The sequence below is a fragment of the Tursiops truncatus genome, chromosome 16, assembly GCF_011762595.2.
Source record: "Tursiops truncatus isolate mTurTru1 chromosome 16, mTurTru1.mat.Y, whole genome shotgun sequence".
In the NCBI taxonomy this organism is placed as follows: Eukaryota; Metazoa; Chordata; class Mammalia; order Artiodactyla; family Delphinidae; genus Tursiops; species Tursiops truncatus.
Genome location: NC_047049.1, coordinates 82987668 through 83011546, shown reverse-complemented (window position 1 = coordinate 83011546; position 23879 = coordinate 82987668). Strand labels below are relative to the sequence as shown.

General features: G+C 40.9%; 1 pseudogene; it reads right to left on the bottom strand.

Annotated features, from left to right (window-relative positions):
* Positions 1-642: 642 nt before the first annotated feature.
* LOC141276709 (histone deacetylase complex subunit SAP18 pseudogene) overlaps positions 643-23879 on the bottom strand; it is a 105292-nt pseudogene continuing 82055 nt past the window's right edge.

Here is a 23879-nt window from a genome sequence, read left to right as displayed (position 1 = left end):
AGATCTCAGTGAGTTCTCAAGGTTTGGGGATCCGATTTCTGGAGGAATCCAGGGAGGAGCAGTGTGGAGAGAGCGCAGGGTCCAAGGGCAGAGAGACTGCACTCTGGTCCCTGCTCAGCCTCTTCTTAGCTGGGAGATCGAGCAAGGCTGTGAGCCTCAGTGGCCCAATCTCTAAAATGGAGAAAATAACTGGCACTGCTTAATGGGTTTTGGGAGAATTACTGGAGAAATGACCTGTATAATTCTTGCCTGGGGCCTGAGGCACACTAAGAGCCAAATGGAAAGCAGTCATGTTGGTGACCCTTTATGAAAGGTGTCACCTTTAAGAAACCGACTCCAAATCCAAAGTCATGAAGATTTGCTCCTATGTTGTCTTCTATAAGTTTATAGATTTAGCTCCTAAATTTAGGTCTTTGATCCATTTTGGATGAATTTTTAAATTTTATGTTAGGCAAGGGTCCATCTCATTCAGACACACATAATTTCACCTGTCTGCCTGTGTAAGGAGGGGCATCTCCCATCCAGTGCATTACCTTTAGTTGTTATTTGTAAGGAGTTTTCATTAGATTCCAAAGGTTTGAAGAATAAAAGGAAATTAAATAATCCTCAAAGAAATGCTCTAAGGCTATAAAACATGTTCTGAGGAAGACTGTTTGTAAAAGGTTTGACGGGGGGGTGGGGTGGGGGGGGTGGGGGGCAGTGTGATTGTCACTAGCAGCCACGCACTGCCCTCTGGTGGTCACATGAGAAATGACAGGAGTGCTCAGGGTTCCCTGGTTCTGTTGCAAAAGAAGCCACATCTAGGGCTTCCCTGGTGGCGCAGTGGTTGAGAGTCAGCCTGCCGATGCAGGGGACACGGGTTCGTGCCCCGGTCCGCGAATATCCCACATGCAGCACAGCGGCTGGGCCCGTGAGCCATGGCTGCTGAGCCTGCGCGTCCGGAGCCTGTCCGCAACGGGAGAGGCCACGACAGTGACAGGCCCGCGTACCGCAAAAAAAAAAAAAAAAAAAAAAAAAAAGGAGGCCACATCTAAACTCAGATATCTTCACAGGATTGCAGGTAGATCAAAACCAAATTTGTAAGATTCAACGTTTAGGGGGGAATCTTCTAGTGGAAGTAATTTTCCTATTATTTCACACTATGGAAAAATAGGCTTCTTCCCAAGTGCAGTATATCAGGGAGCATTTATGGAGCCCCTGAGTCAGGCACTGGGCTCCAGGACAGAAAGTCAATGCCTCTCAGGACGCACTGGGGGTGGCGTGGGAAAGTGTTGGTCACACCTGGTCTGCATCGCAGCTCTGTGTGTCTGGTTGAAAGAAAACAGAATATCAAACCAAAGCATGTTTATGGAATCCTTCCCATTGTATTAACACTAAAACCTTTTTAAAAATTTGAGAACTACCGCTCAGCATATCTATATTTCATCTAAATTAGATGCGATCATCCTATATTCCTAGTTACCTTTTCACTTAATATTAGTACTTATCCAAGTCATCAAAAGTTTTTGAAAACAGTATTCCTTAATATCTTATACATAAATTACGTTTCCATTTCACCATGGAAATATAGTACCCCCAAAAGTTTTAAATTTTAATCTAAAGCTTGCCTTTTACATTGATTTTAATGAGAATTCCTCTGAAGAGCTAAAATTCTTATGGAAAGTAAGTTATTTTGAGTCCTTGTTCCTTTTATCTGTTATTCCTTATCATTTATTTCTAAGGACTCTTTCACTTTCTTGATATTTTTGCATTTACCTGTAATTTTTCACTGAGATAATATTTTAAATTCCGATTTTAAGAATATCAAGAAGGACCTTGATGTACATAGATGCAAAAATCCTCAACAGAATATTAGCAAACCAAATTCAAGAATACATTAAAAGAGGGCTTCCCTGATGGCGCAGTGGTTGGGAGTCCGCCTGCCGATGCAGCGGACACGGGTTCGTGCCCGGTCCGGGAAGATACCACATGCCGCGGAGCGGCTGGGCCCGTGAGCCATGGCCGCTGAGCCTGCGCGTCCGGGGCCTGTGCTCTGCGACGGGAGAGGCCGCGACAGTGAGAGGCCCGCGTACCGTAAAAAAAAAAAAAAAAAAAAGAATACATTAAAGGAATCATACACCATGATCAAGTGGGATTTATTCTAGGGATGCAAGAATGATTTAATATCTGAAAATCGGGACTTCCCTGATGGTCCAGTGGGTAAGACTTTGCACTCTCAATGCAGGGGGCCCGGGTTTGATCCCTAGTCGGGGAACTAGATCCTGCATACATGTCACAACTAAGAGTTCGCATGCTGCAACTATGAGCCTGCATGCCGCAACTAAAGATCCTTCATGCTGCAACTAAAGATCCCACATGCTGCAACGAAGATCCCAAAACTAAGACCTGGCACAGCCAAAATTAAAAACTAAAAAACAAAAATGTTGTTTTAAAAAAAATCTGCAAATCATTCAATGTGTTTGCAGCTTGAGTGCCTTCAGTGACAGCACGTACATTCGTGTCACTGTTGTGGTATCTCTCAGAGCAGAGCAGTTTGTATTGCTGGAACTGTTAATAGGGAATCTCAGATTCAATTTTTATTTGTTTATTTTAAAAATTTATTGAAATATAGTTGATTTACAATGTTGTGTTAGTTTCAGGTATACAGCAAAGTGATTAAGTTATAAATATTTATATATTTGTAAATATTACATATATATATATATATTTGGATTTTCTTCCATTATAGGTTATTACGAGATATTGAGTATAGTTCCCTGTGCTATACATCTATTTTATATATAGTGTGTATACTTTATTCCCAAACTCCTAATTTATCCCTCCCCCTCCTTTCCCCTTTGGTAACCATAAGTTTTTTTTCTATGTCTGTGAGTCTATTTCTGTTTTGTAAATAAGCTCATTTGTATTATTTTTTCGATTCCACATATAAGTGATATCATATGATATTTGTCCTTCTCTGATTTACTTCACTTAGTATAATAATCTCTAGGTCCATCCATGTTACTGCAAATGGCATCATTTCATTCTTTTTTTAATGGCTGAATAGTATCCCATTGTGTATATGTACCACATCTTTTTTATCCATTCCTCTGTCGATGGACATTTAGGTTGCTTCCATATCCTGACTATTGTAAATAGTTCTTCTGTGAACATTGGGATACATGTATCTTTTTGAATTATTGTTTTCTCAGGATACATGCCTAGGAGTGGGATTGCCGGGTCATATGATAACTCTATTTTTAGTTTTTTAAGGAACCTCCAGTCCGTACTGTTCTCCATAGTGGCTGTACCAATTTACAATCCCACCAACACTGTAGGAGGGTTCTCTTTTCTCCACATCCTCTCCAGAATTTATGATTTGTAGACATTTTGATGATGGCCATTCTGACTAGTGTACGGTGATACCTCATTGTAGTTTTGATTTGCATTTCTTTAATAATTAGTGATGTTTTTATGTGCCTGTTGGCCATCCCTATGTCTTCTATGGAGAAATGTCTAGTTAGGTCTCCCACGGATTTTTAAAAATTTTATTTATTTTACTTTTGCCTGCTTTGTTTCTTTATTGTTGTGCACGGACTTTCTCTAGTTGTGGCGAGTGGGGGCTACTCTTCGTTGTGGCGCGCAGGCTTCTCATTGCGGTGGCTTCTCTTGTTGTGGAGCATCGGCTCTAGGTGTGCGGGCTTCAGTAGTTGTGGCACATGGGCTCCGTAGTTGTGGCTTGCGGGCTTCAGAGAGCAGGCTCAGTAGTTGTGGTGCACAGGCTTAGTTGCTCTGCGACATGTGGGATCTTCCTGAACCAGAGCTCGAACCTGTGTCCCCTACATTGGCAGGCGGATGCGTAACCACTGCACCACCAGGGAAGCCCCCATGCATTTTTTGATATTAAGCTGTTTGTATATTTTGGAAACTAATCCCTCATTTGTCGCATCATTTGCAAATATTTTTTCCCATTCCATATGCTGTTTTTTGTTTTGTTTATGGTTTTCTTTGCTGTGAAAAAGCCTTTAAGTTTTATTAGGTCCTATTTGTTTACTTTCTGCTTTTGTTTCCATTACTCTAGGAGGTGGATTCAAAAAAATGTTGCTGCGATTTATGTCAAAAATTGTTCTCCCTATGTTTTTGTCTAGGAGTTTTATAGTATCCAGTCTTTTATTTATTTATTTATTTATTTGGGATATGCGGGCCTCTCACTGTTGTGGCCTCTCCCGTTGTGGAGCACAGGCTCCGGACGCGCAGGCTCAGCGGCCATGGCTCACGGGCCTAGCCGCTCCGCGGCACGTGGGATCTTCCCGGACCGGGCACGAACCTGTGTCCGCTGCATCGGCAGGTGGACTCTCAACCACTGCGCCACCAGGGAAGCCCCTAGTATCTGGTCTTATATTTAGGTCTTTAATCCATTTTGTGTTTATTTTTGTATATGGTGTGAGAGAATGTTGTGATTTCATTCTTTTCCATGTAGCTGTCCAGCTTTCCCAGCACCACTTATTGAAGAGACTGTCTTTTCTCCATTATATATCCTTGCCTCCTTTGTCATAGATTAGTTGACCATCAGTGCCTGGGTATATTTCTGGGCTTTCTATCAGATTCAATTTTTAAAAGCCTCTCAAGTCTAGGAAGCCAAGCCATGGACTCACCATCATATTTCCCCTGCAATACCTCGATTTGGGTGAACTTCTCTCTTCTCAATGTCCCCCAAATAGCCTAAGGTTCCTGAGTTTGTCAGGAAGTGAACTCCTTTCCTCACTTCACAGGGTAAGCCTGGGAACCCTGTAAGCCAGGTACCAGACCAGTTATTTTCAAGGGACTTTGTAAGCATTGACCCCACAAAATCAACATAGTTCCTGAAAATGGTTTGGTTCTATCTACATCTTTCTAAATATGACATTTCAGGCAAAGCCTTGGTAATAAATCGATGTTTCTAATTGTGTCCTGTTACAAGGAGAATAGATTGTTATAGAATTTATGCAAATAACTTCATTGCCATGAAAAGAAGAATACAGTTAATCCTCTTGGTTCTAATTGCAAATTAATAGAGAAGCACTCTGTATCATTCAGAGTCTCAGCAGAAAACAGAGGGCTTACTTGGCTGTTATTTTTCAGCAGAATTTAATTAAGGGCGGTTTGAGAGTGATGGAGGAAAAAATTAAAGAACCAGTAATGGAGATTAAGGCACCCAAGATCTAGCAACAGGAGGAGGTTTCTAACGTCACTAGGTCAGAGGGAGAAAGAAGAGGGAAGACTGTAGGATGAGGTTTTTCCCCAAAAGAGCTGTAGTTAAAGACAGACCCATCCACTGAAAAATCCACAGTGATGAGGCAGAGAGAGAACAAAGTAACATCTAGACCTCTGTGCTCCATACTCCAGAACCACTGGCAGCCAGAGGGCAAGGGAATCCCAGTAAGTTGATACTGGTCAGCCCCCTGGACACAGAGCAGGGCAGGGAAGGATAAAAAAGGAACAGAATTGCAGGGTAAGGAGATAAGAGATGGGGCAGAGGCAAAAGAAGAATGACCAGCATACACTCTAAGTGATCTACGTGGCTTGGATTCCTTCCTTTCCATTCAACGAGTTATGTCTAAGAGGTTAAATCACTAAAGAGTGACTCAAGACTGCCCTTTTAACAACCTGCACTTTTAAAAATTGAAGTTTAGTTGATTTACAATGTTGTGTTTCAGGTGTACAGCAAAATGATTCAGTTATATATACATTATGTTCTCTGTGCTATACAGTAGGTCCTTGTTGTCTATTTCATATTTACTAGTGTGTATCTGTCAGTCCATTATAGCAGTTATCCCATTTGATGTATATGGTTCTTACTGTTATTACTTGTTTAATGTCTGCTTCCCACCATGCATTTTCCCTTAGGACAATGAGCACATTCCTTCTTTTCATTACAGCATCTCCACTGACTAAGCTCAGTGCCAATCTCTAGTGAGCACTTGGCAAATATTTGGAAATGGATGGATGAATAAAGGAAAACATATCTGCAGTTCTGAACCCTTGGATTCAACAAACCCCAGGTCGTGTGGTACTGTAATATTTACAAGGGAAAAAAATATCTGCATATAAGTGAACCCATGCAGTTCAAACCCATGTTACTCAAGGGTGAACTGTATTCAGTAATAGTTGCTAAATTCCAGAGGGATCAGGGAGAGAGAAAAGATAAATGTATATTATTTTTAATTTACAAAAGCTTAATGTATTAAACTGTTGCAAGTTATAGATAGCTTGTTAAAAAAAGGGCAAGATGGTTTCTTAATCTGGAATATAAGTCATTAAAGAACCAGCATGTTTCAAACAAAAGTTTAGAAAAATTATAATCATCTTTATCAGTTCATTCAGTCACATGTAATTCACTCTTATTTTGCTTGATTTGGGGTCAGCAGTTCAGCAACACATCAACGTCTCCACTAAATCTTTCCTTTTTTGTTGACGATGAAGCACATTTGTGTGTAACTGACTGTAAGAGCTTTCAGAAAGCATCAGAGTAAAAGGATAACTATGAATGACAAAAGGCTTAAGATGGTCAGGATTAAAGACCTGATGAGAGTTCACTTTAATGCAACTGACTAGGAAATTTGATTGTTTCAGTGACATAACATTTTAAGATAATAACTGGAATTATGACTAATTACATTATAACTGGACATTTCATGGACAACAAAGACATTGACATATTTCTAGGAAATTTATACAATTTTGGAAACATATTAATAGCATATATCCATAAAAATATAAACTAAAGAAGATTAAACATTCCTTTTTTTCATAAGAAATTTTAAATAAAATTTAATAGGGTTGCATATAGTCAGAAGGAGGAAGTGCCCCATTTAGAGGGGTGATTGTTATGTCAAAGTGATCTCCTACAGGGAACTTCTGAGACTGCAGGGTTACAGAATCATCAGTCTTCTTTCTCCTAGACATGGTGCTGCCAGTCTTCTTATTTGACATCTGAATCTTTTAAGTTCCATAAAACAGTTGCAAAATTGATCTATGTACCCTTTCTAGCTCCTGGGTAGACTTCTTTTACTAAACGAGTCAGTTCTTTCAAGGTTGCATTCAACCAAGTGTAGCTCTGTAGCTCACTGGATTGTACATTTCTGCAGGAGAACGTGTCCATTCCGTGGTGCGAGAAGTTACTGGTGGTGAAGACACACAGCAGCAGCAGGAATGTCTTCTCTTTATTGATGGGCTTCTCTGGCTCCTTCTTAATTTCCTCCCGGGTAACGTGTACCTTCACCTCCATCATCCTCCTTCATAAACACTGCTTCTTGTTTGACAGTGCTTTCTGTGTAATTTAGTATATCAAGTAAACCTAATTAGTTTAACATCTATCTTTTTACAAGGTGTGAGAAGAAATCCTTTGAGATTTTCCAGGAGCCCTCTGGGAAATCTCAGTCAGTTCAAAGTCAATAAAACTTTATTTAGAAATTGATTCAGGATGTTGTCCAAAATGTCAAAATGTTTGAACATTAATTAAATAGAATTACAGATCACTATGAAACAATCCTTCTTATCTATTTAACCAAAGTGACAATAAAATATTTCAAAGGCAAAAAAAAAAAGTTATATGTTTGTAAAAGAACAAAAACCAAAAACCATATCTCTTTCAATACAGAGAATTCTTGATTTTGTTGACTAACCAAAGACACGATAAAGACAACAGGAAGTACAGGAAACTACTTTAAGACACAAAATAGTTGTTTCCTAGGCAGATTACTCAAAGGGTAAAGAAAAATCTTTTCCAATCTCTTATTAAAACAGACTGATAATACAAGAAACTTTGTCATTTTGACAGAGATAAAGCAAATTCTAGTTTTCCATCCTACACTGTTGGCCTTATTAAAAACAAACAAACAAACCTTATAAATAAGTTTATTCAATCTTAGCCGGCTTGATCATCCAAGTTTCTCTCTTTTCCACAGACCTGTTACAACTTTATTTTCCCATTCAGGCTCTTGTCCCTAATCCCTCTTATGCATTCTGGATCACTGACACAACCTCTAAATTATTTTAGGGCAAAAACAACCTGTTCTTTCACCTCACCAAAACCACATCCATAATACCTTTTTTACTCTTCCTTACCAAAAACCAATTTATTTTCTTTGCATATTTTGAACACAGTTTTTACTTCACCCTTATTATTCCCAATAGTTCATGTAAATATATTAGAATTCTTACCCTTTATAACCTTAATTTCTAGTGAAAATTAGGAAGTAGGAGATTGTAAACCACCAAATGTCAGCATTCCAAAGGAGACTAGCACATTTATGAATACACCATTTTATAATTATACTGGCATATGTGTCCTTCATTGCACAATTTTTCAACGTGGCAAACACGTTTTTCAACAGATCCCAATATTATTAGACTCTCTACAGTAATAGCCAAGAGTAGGTAAATTAAAAATTGTATTAATTTATGCTTCAGTATTTTATCTTCTTTGGAAATGATCAGGGAGAAAGGGTCATAGGATGGTTAATGGGTCTGCTTGTATTTTCCATACCTGAGGGTTAATTTTGTTTGTGTGTTATGAGGAAATCACCCTTTTATTCTAGATTTACAGGTTGATGCAGTAGCTTGTTCTTATTTAACTTTTAATTTCACCTCTCATTCTAGTTTTCTACAGAACTGTCACAATCAATGAACAAATATGGATACCTTACTATGAACTAAAACCCATATTTTATTCAGGTTCCTTTTATTCTCCGTTTTTCTGCCCTAGGATCACATCCAGGGTATCACATGGCATTGACTCATCATGTCACTTTCGGATCTCTTTGGCTTTGACATTTTCTTACACTATCCTTCTCTCAGTGACCTAGACAGTGTTCAGGAGGAGACAGTTAGGTATTTTGTAGCCTGTCCCACACTGAGATTTACTTGCTGTTTTTCTTGTGATTAGAATAGACTCATGGGTTTTGAGGAAGCAGATCCCAGAGGTTAAGTGCTTTCTCATGACTTTATATCACGGGAACATACATCAAAGCAACTTATCACTGTTCATGTTAACTTTGTCTTCCTGGCTTAGGTACTGTTTGTAAGGTTTCCCCCACTGTGACATCACTTTTTCCTTAAGTCTGCACTGTGTATCTCCTTTAAGATGAAGTCACTATGCGGCCCCCACACTTCAGGACAGGGGAGATAGCCCCACCCCCTTAATGAATGACTGAGTATCTACATCAACTATTTGGAGTTCTTCCTCACAGTTCATTCAACAGTTCTCATGAAACACACAAACACTCTCTCTCTCTCTCTCTCTCTCTCTCTCTCTCTCTCTCTCTCTCTCTCTCTATATATATATATATATATATATATATAAAATTTATTTTTAACAGGGTGGACACTCCACCCAGATCATTATTCTAAGCTTTTGGTTACAATTCAGCAGAACAGTATTTGGTTGTTCAGTTCACTCCTGCTTTGCTACTGAAAGCTCTTTCCATGGGTTCTTGCTTTCCTCTGACATAGTTCCACCTCGTGGGTTTCCTTTCTTCTTGTGCACATCTTTTTATGTGCTTGTTGACCATTTGCATTTCTTTTCTGGAGAAGGGTATGTTCAAGTCCCTTTCTATTCAAACAATTGGGTTGTCTTCTTGTTGTTGACGATTTGTAAAAGTTCTTGATGTATTCTGAAGAACAGGCTCTTGTCAGATATATCATGTACAAATATTTAGTTCCATTCTGTAGGTTATGTTTTCACTTTCTGGATAGCACCTTTTGATGAACAAAAGTTTTTAAAATTGAGGAAATGAAATCTATCCATTTTTACGTGGGTATCGTAACCTTCTTTGCTTGTCTGTAACCTCCCACTCCAACAGTAAGAAATCTGATTTCCACCATTTATCCTCCATTGAATTCACTGCTTACTCCATTCTGGATTACAGATATAGTAGTTTCAGTATTGTTAACTCCTACCACCATGGGAAAGAACTTACAGAGTCCAGTATTTATGGATGGCACAATTTGCCTTTGTTCTACAAGATTCCAGTCTTTTCCATAGTTAATTAGGTCAAATATCTTTTGCCCCGCCACCCAACAGTGAGTTTTTTTCATACATTTCTAAACAAGTTAGATTCTTTGTCACATTCTCTATTCCATCCTGTGACACTCCCATATCCTAAAAAATTTAAAAACTAAATTTGAATATATTATGATTTACTCGTTGGGTTGTAAAAATCCATGGGTTTAGACTAATGCCTCATGGAAGGTATCCATCACTTAAGTATCACATGGAATATTTCAACCCCCACACCATAACCTGTTTACCATCTCTGATTCACCTGTTCCAGAATGTCACAGAAATGGAGCACTACAGTGTGAAGCCTCCTCAGACTGAATTCTTTCACTTAGCAATATACATGTGGGATTCACCCACGTTTTTTGCATGGTTGATGGTTAATTCCTTTCTATTTCTGAATAGTATTCCATTGTATGCATATGGGAAAAGTAACTTTCCCTCCCAGGTTCTTGATTGAGGCCTCCCCACCTCCATCCCTAGTAATAAAAGACAAAGAATAATAATACAAATGCCACTAGATATAACTTCTTTCCAAAATTTTAGCCATGAGTCAGTAAAACTGCATAATCCAGAATCATCTGTTTATATAAAAGAGTAGGCTGTGAACTGTGTTTCTGGAAGATGGACCAAGAATGATTACTTGCTTGGTGAAAGATAAAGATTTTTTACTAATATCTGCAGAGAGGACTTTTCAGATTTAGATTTGCCCTGATATGTAATCTTATGGAGGCTGTGGACTAAATTCTGGTCAAAGGAATTTTTGGAAAAACCTTGTGGCAATCTTGTTAGTTTTGAAAATCCATCTGAGTGGATAAAAATATCCAGTTTGTCTACTATCAGCATTTTTCTTTTCAGTCTCAGGTAGCAAGGCACTCTCAAGTTAGAATTATTTCTTTGCATGTTCACGTTTAAAGACTTGGTTCTCAGGACGTGGACGACACAGCTGTTGCTGGCAGAAGGGCCTGAGGAAGGACGTAAGCACTTTAAAGAGCTTCTGGGGCATATATCCTATTATCAGAGGTGTAGGGAAATTACTATCTAAGTTTTTCTTCTTTCTTGAGTGCAGAACAGTTATTTTCCCAATACCTTGACCTGAGAAGAACATGGAGACTTTAATATCGTTAAGAAGGGTGGGTGGGCTTTGAATTCCCCCTAGAACAACATTTCTGTTTCTGTATCGACGAGATTAGTAAAGGAAGGATGGTTGTTTTTTAATTTTTCAAGGAATTGCATATTCAAGAGGCTGACCTGCCCATCCAACTTCACTATCTTGAAGTTGACTCTTTATATCAAGGAGAAGATTTCCAACTAAGATGTAAATCAGAAGATTCCTGTGTCCAGATTTAGAGCTCTGTGCCTTTGGATGTTTTCATGGATCCTTCTGCAAAGGCTCCATGTGCTCTCTCTCCCTCAGAGCGTGTGGTTCTACTTTAGCCAGGTGGTCTTAGCAGAGGAGAACTCACAAAGAGCTCCTCTCAGGCCGGAATAGTCAGAATAGCTACCCTCCAACTGGGTCAAGTTCTGAAAATTAGCAGGTGGTTCTGGACCAGGATCTGTCCATTTGGGATCTTGGTGAGGATTTTCTCCAGGGGGCCATCTGGAAGACTGCATGAACACACTGTATAAATGGGTGGGAGGGTTGATGGTGGATTTCAATTTTTTCTCTAAATCTGATTTCCATTCTCTTGTTCTGTTAAGGAAGTGATCTTAGGCTAGCCATGATACTCCTTCATCTTTCTTTCAGTTTGATCATCAAAGAGGTTTGAATAGGATCTTTGTTCTAGGGTGAAAGCCTTTAAAATAAAATCCTTGCAAATATCATCTTATCAGGTGTTTGGTCAAGACAACCAGTAAATTCTCCTGGCAGTACTGAAGATGTTTCTTCCTGCCAGGGGGGTTCCAAAGGTATACCTATTCCAAATATGACTCAAAACCAAGAAGCCTTTTTATAGCTTAACCATGGACAAAATGTTTTCACTAAAGAAGATGAAAAAAGAGCATCCCCCATGATCCAGTGTCACTCCCCAAAACAGCCAAAATAAAGAAAATATGAACAAGAGAAAAGGTTTATTTCTATGCACACAGGAGCCAATCCAAAAAGTCACTCACATGTTAAATTGTGAAAGTTAAAGGCTTATCAACCTAACTTACTAGGGGAAAAGGAGAGGGGAGAATTGGCTTCTATGGGAAGAACAGATAGGTTTCTTCAGGAAAGACTAACAGGTTATTTGCAAAACAATGAGATTTAAGAAAGTTTGTTATGTTTGTCCATGGATGAGTGATCTTTGCATTTTCTTCAACACCATAAAACACCCCACAGAGGGATTTATGGTAGGGTTACTCTTGGTCCTTCTCCTGGAATAGAAGCCACCCTGAAGAGAGAATATATTGGCTGTGGTCATTTCTCAGAAGTTTCAGCTCTTACTCAGATGAGGGGAGCTCCAAGAAGCCTTTTGTTCTGCATCAGTTGAATCTCAAGTATCTTCAGCTTCAGTTGTCTTTCTACCAACCTTGGGGTTCTGCCTGGCTTTCCATACCTCCAACTTTGTTCTTCTTTTTCAAGATTCCTTGATCTATCCATTCCGAGCCCTTTGCATTTTCCACATGAAGTTTAGATTGGTTGTCAATTTCTGCAAAACACTACCTGGGATTTGGATAGGGATTCTTTGCATCTTTAGATCTATTTGTGGAATACTGCCATCTTCACGGAATTAAGCCTTCTGATCCATGAATATGGGATTATTTCCCATGAATTTAGGCCTTTCTTAATTTCTTTCATCAAGCTATTGTTGTTTTCAGTGTACAAGTCTTATCCGCCTTTCTCTGGCCTTGGGTTATGAGGAATGCTTTTCCAGTTTTTTTGGTGTGTTTTTGCCACAAGAAGAGCTAAACATTTCCTTTCTGACTTCTGGCTCTGGTGTCACACTTAGCAGTGTCTACCCTGAGATTATGCACGTATTTACTAAAAGGTCTTCGTTTTGTACATCCCCTCTTTAATCCACCTGGATTTCCCTCTCAAACAGCCAAAATGCTATTTCAAATAAAAACAAAAATATTCACCAGTTCCCTCTTAAAATAAGTGCACAGACACAAAAAGCCAACTTTTGTATGGTTTCATTTATAGGAAACATCCAGAAGAAGTAAAGAAGCAGAGAAAAGATTAGGGGTGTGAGAGGCTGCGGGAGGGAAGAATGGGGAGTGCGTGCTTGGGATACAGGGTTTTACTTTGGGGAATGAAACAGTCTTCAACTAGAAAGTGGTGATGGTTATACTGCATTGTGAATGTACTTAACGCTCCTGAACTGCAACTGAAAATAGAAAATGTTGGTATTTAAATTTTATTACTTTACACTTAAGTAGAGTATGCCATAAAAATGTGGAAGAATAGATAAAACTAAATATAAAACTTAAAAAGACCCAAACACAAACAAATACAGGGAAGGAAAGTAAATTTCAGGTGGGGGAGCAGGTTGATGGTGTAGATTGGGAGCTGACAGCAATGATGGTGGCAGAGGTGGCTTTGCTTGTGGGGATGATGATTTCTGAAATAGCTCTGGGTCTCCTGCAGGAAGCAGTGCAGGCTCTGCAGGGGTGGTGAATTTTGATCAGGCTCTGGGTCTCCTGCAGAAGCAGTTGAAGGTCCTCTCTACAGAGGTGGTAAACCACCATCTGGATCTCGGTCTCCTGCAAAAGCAGGTACATGTTCTCCCTTCCCAGTTGGCAAATCATCATCTGGCACTGGGTCTCCAGCTGGACCTGTGAGAGAAGTAAATTTTATCCACATGCCTGCCTTTCCATGTGCCTTTCCAAGGACAGAACTCTTCCCAGAGCTTTCCAGAGAATTCCCAGCCCAGGAACTCACACAGGAGGTCTTCTCTGACTGAAGTCCACCACCAGATGGATGGTCTGAGGCCAGCCCTTGCTTTGGGCCAAACACCAGCCTCTGGACACTCCTCTCTGTGTGGCCCAGAATTCTCATGCACCCCACCCCCAGCCTTCTCACCTTTGTGCTCTGCCTTGGTGGGCTCCAGATCCTCCAGCTGACTCAGGGGAAGGTTGACACAGTGCTCCAGCCCTGTGGAAGCCTGGGGCTTCTGGACACTGTGGGAGGTGTCTGGACAGGAGGCCCTCCCCGTTGACCTCTGGGCTGTGGTGGTGGAGGACCCTCCATGGCCACACTCACATGGAAGCTGGGTGAGCCCTTACTGGCAGTGTGGCACGCCTCAGCTCCTCACTTGGGGAGATGGATCAGGTGTCCTAATTGGAACTCCTTGCCGATCTCCTATGGGGGGCTTTGCAATGACAGTGACCAGCAGCCAGCCCAGCCTGGCGGGATCAGGGCATCGCCCGGCCATTATCGCTGCTTCTTCTGCCCACTCGACCTTCTGCTCCCAGATCAGGCACAGACCTGTGTCTGCTCACATATCTACCCGGGAGGAAAGAGATCCACCTAGAGGGCTTAGAACAACCCTCAGGCAGAAAGGCGCTGTCTGGGCTCTCTCTTCCCATCCTGTCCAGCCATCTTGGACTTGGAGTGTAGACATGACCAGCCCACCAGGTTTCTGACCCCTCATCGGCCTGTTCTTGCTTGAGGCAGACCCACCCCACAGAAGCCCCCACCTCCATACATCCAGGGAAGAGACAGAGGGCTACCCAAGTGGAATCAGAGTTGTGGCCTGGCTTGGGTGGCCTGCTCGGGGCCTCCCTGGCTTACCTTTGGGTCCCTCTGGGCAAAGAGCCAACGGCATCTGGGGTGGGACCTGACCCAATGTCGACAGCATTGGAAGACGCTGGCACTGAGACCTTTCCTGAGGCCATGGCCTTGGGATATTGGGACACAGAAAATCATGTTTCCAACCACATGAGCTGGTTATGGGGCTCCTCTAGGATGTGGATGCCTGGTTACCCAGGTTCCACGTTCTGTTGGGCTCTATTGCCAAGGATGTGAGGTCACTGCCTGGGGTCCCCTTGCCCAGGCTTCTTCCTTATACAAAGCTCCCCAAGGGCACCTCTGCACCCCATGCCATGTCCACACGCTGTGACATCAACCTAGCCTGACCTGCAGCCGTGGGGCGGCTTGGGTGTGGCTAGGGTCCAGCTCTGTTGACACAGCTGGTTTCCGACCCAGTTTTTCCTCCTCACCCATGATGTGACCCTGGACAAATGCCATGGGCCTCTCAGGCCCACCCTAGTCTCCCCATCTGCATAGTGGCAGCCATTCTGGCAACATTCTAGGGAAGCCATCAGGTGTATAGACCTATAAACACTTACAGTGCCTGTAAAAACCATGGGCTCATGGTATCACATGGAGCTCATGCACAGACTGAACAAAGGAAGTATTCCATAAAGGGCTGGTGTAGCACAGAAAACAACTGAAACAGGCCTGGGTCTGCTCTGGGACTAGAGAAAGTCACTCCCCTTCCTGCCTATTTCCCAGTCCCCCTGTGGGAGGATTGAAAGTAAATAAAATTCACACATCGCCCCCTCTGGTTTACAATCTTCCAGGTTCTCCTGGTTCAAGTGTCTCCTCTTGGCCTCCGGGGTGGGCTGCCTGTACAATGGCTCCCAGCAGTCTAGCCTCCTGGTCACATATCCTTGTATAAATCCCCACCCCTCCAGAATGGATGGACACTGTGATTGGTTCTAGCCTATGGATGGATTTAGGAAAAGTCTGTGTCTTTTACTCATTTCCTCTCTCCTGTGTTCTCTTGCTCTCTTGCTGCCTTTCTATGTTTCTGTCTCTCTCTCTTCCTCTGTCTCTCATGTGTGTAGGTATGTGTATGAATGTATGCATGTATATATATATATATATATATATAGTTAGATTTAGAGTCAGGGTTTGGTTTAGGGTTAGGGGTCAGGGTTTGGGTTACGGTTTTTGTTTCTTGGACGTTGAGTTCTGTGAGTTCTTGGTCTATTTTGGATATGAACCCCTTATCAGATACATTGTTTGCAAATATTTTCTCACATTCAGTATGCTGCCTTTTTGTTTTGTGGATGGTTACCTTTGCCGTTGAAAACCTTTTCAGTTGGATGGAGTCCCATTGGTTTATTTTACTTTTCTTTCCCTTGTTTGAGAAGAACAATAAAAAAATATTGCTAAGACTGATGTCAAAGAGCATACTGCCTATGTTTTCTTCTAGGAGTTTTATGGCTTCAGGTTTTACATTGAAGTATACGATTTATTTTAAGGTTGTTTTTGTAGATGGTATGAGAAAGGGATCCAGTGTGACTCTTGTGCATGTAGCTGTCAGGTTTTCCCAACACCATTTATTAAAGAGGCTATCTTTTCCCCATTGTGTCTTCTCACCTCCTTTGTCATAGATGAATTGACCATATAAGCATGGGTTTCTTTCTGGGCTCTCAGTTTCGTTCCATAGATCTATGTGTATTACTTACTTTTGTGCGAATAAAAGTAAGTAATACTTACTTGTAAGTAAGTAAGTAATACTGTCTTGATGAGTCTAGGTTTCTAGTATATTTTGAAATCAGGCAGCATGGTATGTCCAAGTTTGTCCTTCTTTCTTAAGATTGTATTGTCTATTTAGGTTCTTTTGTGTTTCCATACACATTTTGGAATTCTTTTTTGTAGTCCTCTGAGAAAAATCCGTTGATATTTTGAAAAGAATGGCATTGAATCTCTGGATTGCCTTGGGGGTGTGGAATCGTTTTACCAGTACAAATTCTTCTGCTCAATGAGCACAGTATATCTTTCCATTTGTTTGTGTCATCTCCATGTTCTTTCATCAATGTCTTCCAGTTTTCTGAGTATGGCTCTTTTACCTCCTGGGTTAGATGTACTCCTAGGTATTTCATTTTTGTTAATGTCATTGTCAATGGGGTTGTTTACTTAATTTCTCATTCTGATAGCTTTTTGTGAGTGTATAGAAATGCAATCGATTTCTGTAGATTAATTTTGTATCCTGCAACTTAAACTGAGTTTTCTGATGAGTTCTATTTGTTTTTAGGTGTCACCTTCAGCATTTCCTATACAGAGTATCAGGGCATCTACAAAGAGTGACAGTTTAACTTTTTCCTCTGCCATCGGATTCCTCTTTTTTTTTTTTTTTTCCATTTAATTATTATGGCCAGGACTTCCTAGACCATGTTGAATGTAAGTGGCGAGTGTAGTCAGGGTGAGAGTTAGGTGTAAGCATAACTGGCCCTCTTCCCCTTCCTCCCTCTCCATCTCTCTGAGGCCTCAACTGACTTCTGTAGGTTAATTTTGTATCCTGCAACTTAACTAAATTTCCCAATGAATTCTATTTGTTTTTGGGTGTTGCCTTCAGCAATTTCTATATAGAGTATCATGTCACGTATAATCTATTTTTAATAGACGTACATCTATTTTAAATGGATTTTTTTTGTTTTTTTTTTTGTTTTTTCCTGTTTTTGTTTGGTTTGGGTTTTTTTTGTGGTACGTGGGGCTCTCACTGCTGTGGCCTTTCCCGTTGAGGAGCACAGGTTCCGGACACGCAGGCTTAGCAGCCATGGCCGCTCTGTGGCATGTGGGATCTTCCCGGACCGGGGCACGAACCCGTGTCCCCTGCATCAGCAGGCGGACTCTCAACCACTGTGCCACCAGGGAAGCCCTGTGTTATTGTTTTTTATTTTGAGACAAATTTTTACTACATATGTGTTTGCAACTGTTTTTCTCCCAGTTGGTGACTTGCCTTTTGACTTTCTGAATAAGGTCTTTCACAGAGTCAAAATCTTTAACTTTATGAAGTCCATCATATTCCTTGTTTATCTTTCTGGATTGCTTTTTTGTGTTGTGTGTTAAAGCTCAAAGCTCATGATCTACATGACCAAAACCAAGCTCGTGTTGATTTTCTTTGATGTTTTCTCCTGAAATTTTGATTCATTTTGAATTTAAAATGTATCTATGAATAATTTTGAGTGTATTTGGTGCAAGTTGTAAACTTTGCATCTGTTCCTTAACTATTTTTAGAAAAGTTATGGGATATAGTCTCCATCTCAGTGCGACTGCCCCAAGTTGAACAGATTCAGCTGTTCTGCCGTCAGGGAGTCCAGCATCCAGTGAGCTGTGAGGAAGGCAGGGCCTGCAGTGCCCGCACTGCCCACAGTGGGCCGAGCTCGCCTCTCTGACCTAATGCGCACGCGCATTCCACCTTTGGACTTGGTTCCTCAGGCAGCTGAAATGAGTTCCGTCTCCTCAGGCACCTCCAGGGCTTCGGCAGGGATGCCTGGGTCAGTGTCTCTGCAGACAGGAGCTCAGTCTTCTTAGGATTCACTGGGGTTTTGGCTTCAGGACAACACTGGGCTGTGTCCACACTGAATGGGAGTCTGGTTCTTCAAGACCAAATGGGGCTTAGGCTTCCTGATAAAGTAGGGCTGCATCCACACTGACAGAAGCTTGGTTTCCTGAGGACACAGGTGACACCAGGAGGAAAAGGTGAGGAAAAAGGAAGGAGAAGTGAGGAAAAGTGGGGAGTAGCTTTCTGTGTGCCACTGACTGCTTGGAGTGGGGGAGGGGGAGTTCCGTCTTCAGAGGACCCAGGAAGGCTTGATGTGGAAAACTGGGTTCTTAGTCAGTTTTGTGTGTGATGTAGATGACATGTGGTATGTGGTGCCCAGGTTTCCCAGCCCCGTTTATTGTGGGGACTTTTGTCCTTCCCCTTGGTGTGTCCTTGGCCCCTTTTCATAAATTAACTGACTACCTCCATTTGGGTTGAATTCTGGGCTCTTTGTCTGTAACAGGGGTGGGGCAGGCATGAGCTATAGAGACCCCACTCAGCCATTGGTTGGTGCCACATTTGGCCTCTCCCCCTCTTTTGTATAAAAGGACCCCGAATTCAGACTGACAGAAGATGGTTTTTCGAGATGCTAGTCTGCCATCTTCTCGGTCAGCTAGCTTTCTGATTAAAGTCATTATTCCTTGATCCAACTCATCTTCTGATTTATTGGCCTGTCGTGTGGTGAGCAGAATAAGCTTGGGCTTGGTAATACAGTTACATGCTTATTAGCATGTAGTCAGTCACTTGCTCAAATTCAAATCCAGAAGTATACATTTCCCTCAGCACTACATCTGTAACATGAAAAGCAGGACATGACGCTCAATAAAGATTTATTGATTTAGTGGGTAAATAAATGAGAGAAAGAGAAGGGAATGTTTGGGAGCAAAAGCAAATAAGAAACCCATACTGTGCACTGGACACCAGCTGGATGTTTCTAGGAGATGGAGGGTACAGATCAGGAACTTGTGAGGTTCAGCTCTGGGGATTTGATGGAGGACCATTTGCATTCAGGTGGTTGATGAAACTACCTAGGGAATCAGGAATAGATTTTTTAAAAACTCTGAGGTCATGTTGAACCAGCGTTTAAAACAGAAACAAAAATAGAGGGGTCACAAGAGGAACCTCAGGAAGATTAATCAGGGAATTAAAAGCTGAGAACCACAAAGAATTAGTATTGCAGTCAAAGTAAATGGCACTTGAAAAAGAAATTGACACGTTCTATTACCCTTCAAATATACCACTACTGTAATTACCAAATGCGATAAAGTATATGTAATGAATCAACTTATTCAATATTCCATTTTAAACTCTGCTTTAGGGAAGCAGTGCAGAAAAGAGATTTAAAACATGAGTTCTTGAGTTCCATTCCTGGGCCTGCTGAGTAAGCCAAGAGACTAACACTCCCACCGACAGAAACTGTAAACTCTGAACAAAATGTAAAAGCAACCGCTTGGAGGCTCTGGAGAGTAAACAAGGGAGACAAACTCTGAGGTTGAAGACTCAAGCGGCCTGGGGTCTGAGGGTGGATTCTGTAGTGGGGTGGAACTCACAGCTTCCATCTCCCAAACCAGTCAGAAGGCAGGGGGATGACATCTTTAAAGTCCTGGGGGAGGGGAGACCCTGTCAGCTAGAATGCCATATCCCATGAAAACCTACTTCAAGAAGTAAAGTGAGGGAATACCCTGGTGGTCCAGTGGTTAGGACTCGGTACTTTCACTGCCATGGTCTGGGTTCAATCCCTGGTCAGGGAAGCTGTGAAACACAGCCAAAAAAAAAAAAAAAAAAAAGAGAGAACTAAGGTCAAATAAAGACACTTGTGAGTGTCTGTCGGCAACAGACCTGTACTACAAGAACGTGAAAGAAAGCTCTTCAAGTTGAAGGGAAATGATACCAAAGGAAAACATGCATCTTCAGGAAGGAATAACAAGCTTTGGAAATGGTAAATACATAGGAAGATATCATTTCTTTTAAATATTGACAGTTTAAAGTGAAAATATAAAATGTCTTGAAGAGTTTATAATGTATGTAAATGTAATATATAAGGCAATTATAAAGCATAGCACAAGGTGGGGGAAGAAGTGAGGAGATTTCTACATTTTTAGATGAAGTGGTATAATGTTAACTCTAAATAGACTGCAAAGTTAAGCATTTTTACTCTCAGTGCAGCTAATAAAAGGAACTGGAAAGGAATATAGCTAAAAAGCCATTGGATGCATTAAATGGGATTCAAAATATATTTGAATAATTCAAAAGAAGACAGGAAAGAAGGCCCAGGGACAACAAAATTAGAAGGAACAAAGGTCAAAGAGCAATATGGCAGCCTTAAATATAGTTTTGTCAATAATTACATGTAAATGGACTGATACATTATATAAAAGGCAGAAGTTATCAACTGTACTTTTTTAAAAGACAGCATTATACTGTCTACAAAAAAACACTTAAAAATTATCCAGGTCTCTTTATTCTTTTGTTATAGTCTCCAGACTCTACCTCTTATTTCTTTTCTTTTACTACATCTTCCTTAGAGGTTTTTTTTGTTGTTGTTTTTTAATTGAGGCATAGTTGCTTTACAACGAAGTGAATCAGCTATATGCATACATATATCCCCTCACTCTTGGACCTCTCTCCCACCCCCACCCCATCTCACCCATCTAGGTCACCACAGACCACGGAGCTGAGCTCCCTGTGCTATACAGCAGGTTCCCACTAGCTATGTGTTTTACACATGGTAGTGTATATATGTAAATCCCAATCTCCCAATTCATCCCACTCACCCCTTCCTCCCCTGCACCATGTCCACACATCCATTCTCTACATCTGCATCTCTACTCCTGCCCTGCAAATAGGTTCATCTGTACCATGTTTCTAGATTCCACATATATGCATTAATATACAATATTTGTTTTTCTCTTTCTGACTTCACTATGTATGACAGACACTAGGTCCACCCACGTCTCTACAAATGACCCAATTTCATTCCTTTTTATGGCTGAGTAATATTCCATTGTAGATATATACCACATCTTCTTTATCCATTCATCTGTCGATTGACATTGCTTCCATGTCTTGGATACTGTAAATAGTGCTGCAATGAACATTGATGTGTATGCGTCTTTTTCAATTATGTTTTTCTCAGGGTATATGCCCAGTAATGGGATTGCTGGGTCATATGGTAGTTCTTTTTTCAGTTTTTTGAGGAACCTCCATACTGTTCTCCATAGTGGCTGTATCAATTTACATTCCCACCAACAGTGCAAGAGGGTTCCCCTTTCTCCACACCCTCTCCAGCATTTATTGTTTATAGATTTTTTTTGTGTGTGTGTGTGGTACACGGGCCTCTCTCACTGTTGTGGCCTCTCCTGTTGTGGAGCACAGGCTCTGGATGCGCAGGCTCAGCGGCCATGGCTCACGGGCCCAGCCGCTCCGTGGCATGTGGGATCTTCCTGGACCGGGGCACGAACCCGTGTCCCTTGCATCGGCAGGCGGACTCTCAACCACTGCCCCACCAGGGAAGCCCTTATTGTTTATAGATTTTTTTATGATGGCCATTCTGACTGGTGAGAGGTGACACCTCATTGTAGTTTTGATCTGCATTTCTCTAATAATTAGTGATGTTGAGCATCTTTTCATGTGCCTCTTCACCATCTGTGTATCTTCTATGGAGAAATATCTATTTAGGTCTTATGCCCATTTTTTGCTGGGTTGTTTGTTTGTTTTTTATATTGAACTACATGAGCTGTTTACATATTTTGGAGATTAATGCCTTCTCAGGTGCTTCGTTTGAAAATATTTTCTCCCATCCTAAAGGCTGTCTTTTCATTTCTTTTATGGTTATCTTTGCTGTGCAAAAGCTTTTAAGTTTAATTAGGTCCCATTTGTTTATTTTTATTTTCATCACTCTAGGAGGTGGGTCAAAAAAGATCTTACTGTGATTTATGTCAAAGAGTGTTCTTCCTATGTTTTCCTCTAAGAGTTTTATAGTGTCTGGTCTTACATTTAGGTCTTTAATCCATTTAGAGTTTATCTTTGTGTATGGTGTTAGGGAGTGTTCTAATTTCATTCTTTTACATGTAGCTGTCCAGTTTTCCCAGCACCACTTATTGAAGAGACTGTCTTTTCTCCATTGTATATTCTTGCCTCCTTTGTCATAGATTAGTTGACCATAGGTATGTGGGTTTTTCTCTGGGCTTTCTATTCTGTTCCATTGATCAATACTTCTGTTTTTGTGCCAGTACCATACTGTCTTGATTACTGTAGCTTTGTAGTATAGTCTGAAGTCAGGGAGCCTGATTTCTCCAGCTCTGCTTTTCTTTCTCAAGATTGCTTTGGCTATTCGGGGTCTTTTGTATTTCCATACAAATTGTAAAATTTTTGTTCTAATTCTGTGAAAAATGTATTGGTAATTTGACAGGGACAGCACTGAATCTATAGATTGCTTGGGTAGTATAGTCATTTTCACAATATCGATTCTTCCAATCAAAAACATGGTATATGTATCCATCCGTGTGTCATCTTTGATTTCTTTCATCAGTGTCTTATAGTTTCCGGAGTACAGGTCTTTTACCTCCTTAGGTAGGTTTATTCCTAGGTATTTTATGCTTTTTGTTGCAATGGGATTGAATTTCTTGAATCTTGAATTTATTGAATCTGCTGGCTCCTTGATCTTGGAGGCCTACCTTCCAGGACTGTGAGAAATAAACTTCTGTTGTTCATAAGCATGTCAGTCTATGGTATTCTGTTACAGCAGTTCAATGGATTAAGACACACACAAAGGTAGCTCTGTGCTCTGTGGTAAAGTAGACAACAATCCGATTTACTGCTTGGGAGCAACACTGTGTGCCTGACATGTTACATACAGGATGGATGGTCCTCACAGTAATCCTATGAGGGAGGCATCACAAGCCACATGTTACAGGTGAGGATGCTGAGACTCATGCAAAGTCTAAGTGACCTGCCTGGGTTGTTCTAATTCTTTGAAATTTGATTGTTTGTTGAATTTCTCTTTCTGATGTTTTGTTGTTAGTGCATAGGAATGCAAGAGACATCTGTGCATTAATTTTGTATCCTGCAACTTTACCCAATTCATTGATTAGCTCTAGTAGTTCTCTGGTGGCATCTTTAGGATTTTCTATGTTTAGTATCATGTCATCTGCAAACAGTGACAGTTTTACTTCTTCTTTTTCAATTTGGCTTCCTTTTATTTCTTTTTCTTCTCTGATTGCTGTGGTTAGGATTTCCAAAACTACTCTGAATAATAGTGGCAAGAGTGGACATTCTTGTCTGGTTCCTGGTCTTAGCAGAAACGCTTTCAGTTTTTCACCATTGAGAATGATGTTTGCTGTGGGTTTGTAATGGGGTAGGTTCCCTCTATGCCCACTTTCTGGAGAGTTTTCATCATAAATGGGTGTTGAATTTTGTCAAAAGTTTTACTGCATCCACTGAGATGATTATATGGTTTTTATCCTTTAATCTGTTAATATGGTGTATCACGTTGATTGATTTGCATATATTGAAGAATGCTTGCATCCCTGGGATAAATTTCATTTGATCATGGTGTATAATCCTTTCAATGTTTTGCTGGATTCTGTGTGCTAGTATTT